Consider the following 2,582-nt stretch of genomic DNA (forward strand, 5'->3'; position numbering starts at 1 on the left):
GGGCAATGGCGGACATTGTGGGGACCTTTGCATAGGAAACACGGCCCTTTCCTGACTTCACCCTGAGCGTCTTCGACTTCAGCATTCCTTGTGGGAGGTCGTGGAGGAGGGGCAGGTCTCGGGTTGAATTGCTTCTTCTCCCAAGTTTGCGTTGTCCCCCTCGGAGCTCTATTCGGGCCCATGTGGCTCGGGTTTGGGTTCACTTGTGGTCTCTTCGCTTGAGAGGGCTCGGCTGAGAAGTCAGTGAGACGTTCAGCGGCAGCTTGGCAGGCGGCAAGGGTCTGCAGATTAAGGCGGTGCAGTTCGGTCCTCGCCCACGGTTTCAACCCGTCAAGGAACGCGAAGACTTTATCCTTCTCGGACATATCGCTGATGTCTAGCATAAGGGTCGAGAACTTCTTCACGTACTCTCGGACGTTGCCCGTTTGCTTTAGGTCTCTGAGGTTCCGTCTTGCCCTATACTCGACATTCTCGGGGAAGAATTGGGCGCGGAGTTCTCTCTTCATGTCGTCCCAAGTGTTGATGGCTACTTCGCCTGCTTGGATCGCACGGTGCTTGGTTCTCCACCATAGCTTGGCATCATCCGTCAAATACATCGAGGCTGTGATCACCCGAGTACCCTCTTCGGCATTGACCGCACGAAAGTACTGTTCCATGTCGAAGAGGAAGTTTTCCAACTCCTTTGCATCTCGGGTGCCATCGAAGTGTTTCGGTTCGGGGACTCGGGGACGGCCAAATTCGACAGGGGCCGGACCCATGGGTTGGTTCCCCATGGCCCGGATTGTGACATTGACGGTGGACTTTATATCCAGTAGTTCCCTTTGAAGAGAATCGATAGCATCGTGCGTGTTCTCCTCGAGATCTTGCATCCGATTCGCTAGATGATCTCCCATTCCTGGCTCAGCGGCAACTCGCGGTGAAGAATTCGAGTCGCGAGGAGAACGATCCCTGCGCTCCAGGGCATTTATTCTCTCTGCCAGGGTACCGAATCCTGCTTCGAAATCGGCCGTTGGGTCGTGGTGTTCTCGCCGCTCTAGGGCGAGTATTCGGTTGGCAAGGATCTCGACTCTTTCGGACAAGTTGAGCACACTTGTTTCGATGGTTGAGTGCCGCGGGGAATGATTTGCTTGTTCGATTTGGGAGAGGCGCTCGATGATAGCTTCTAGCTTGGCCTCGGCTTCTTCGACAGACGGGCCGAGGGATTCGGTCTTTTGCAGCGCCTCTTCGAGTGGCTTCACCCTCTCGATAAGGTTTTCGATGTCGATGGTCCGCAGGTTCTCTTGTATGTCGTGGAGTCTTTCTTCAATCGCATCAACGCCCCCAATGCGGTGTTCCAGAGCATCGAGGCGTTGAGTGTTTGTGGGTCTTTGTGGAGCCATCTCGTTCTTCCAATGCTTCTCTTTGTGGCTCTGATACCAACTGTCACGGGCCGACTAATTTCGCTCGGTAGATAGTCGGGACGTGCGGCACTTGCGGCGCTTCGCTAGCAAGTCAGCCTACTGGATGTCTGCAAGACAACATGAGATAATGATCAGCCACGGAATAACATTGTAACGAGCTATTGGGACCACATCATTCACACACACACGAGGACATATCGACAAGCATACGTATAAACAAGCCAACAATCAAGCAATCATTCATAGGGACACGGCACATCAAACACAGAAGCAAAATGAGTCTACTTGTTCATTGATATCAAACGGGAAGGTTACACGGCAAGTTTGATATCCCCGGTGGTGGACTAAGGATCCTTGGGCTAGTTCCTCTCCTGCCCTTCCACCACCCTCCCCTAAAGATGGAAAACGAACATTTGGCAAGGTGACTCCAGTAGACGTTAAATTTCTGGAGAGCAAAAAGGAGGTCCCTAACACCCCCCCTAAAGATACAAACGAACATTTGGCCATCTGACACCAGTAAACATTAAAATGGCTGAGGAGGGGTACAAAAAAATTTTATGGGAAATTTTATTAACCTCTGTGAAGTATTCTGATGCCCTAACCCACTTTCGCCATTCGCCCCACTGCCGCCGCTCGAGCATGACTCGAGCATTTCTCTCCCGTCCCTCAAGCTGTGACTCGGCCATTGATCGAGCGTGCCTCGAGAATTTCTCGGCCGTCTCTCGAGCATTTCTCGGCCATCGCTCGAGCGTGCCTCGAGCATTTCTCGCCCGTCGCCTCGGCCATTGCTCGAGCGCGCCCAGCATTTCTCGGTCGGCCATCTCTCGGCCATCGCTCGACCGTGCCTCGAGCATTTCCCTCCCGTCGCTCGAGCATGACTCGGTCATCGCTCGATCATGCCAACGATAGAGCGTGCATCGGCCATCGCTCGAGCATGCCTCGGCCAGCGATGGAGCACGCCTCGGCCATCCTCTAGCATGTTCGAGCATTCCTCCCGTCGCTCGAGCATTCCTCGGCCATGCTCGAGCATGCTCGAGCATTTCTTTCCCGTCGCTCGAGCATGCCTCGGCCATCGCTCGAGCATGCCTCGGCCAGCGATGGAGCATGCCTCGGCCATCCTCTATCATGCTCGAGCATTCCTCCCGTCGCTCGAGCATTCCTCGGTCATGCTCGAGCATGCTC

Source organism: Urtica dioica, chromosome 2 (genome assembly GCF_054948205.1).
Source record: "Urtica dioica subsp. dioica isolate 48M chromosome 2, U.dioica_male_clone48M_v1_H2, whole genome shotgun sequence".
In the NCBI taxonomy this organism is placed as follows: Eukaryota; Viridiplantae; Streptophyta; class Magnoliopsida; order Rosales; family Urticaceae; genus Urtica; species Urtica dioica.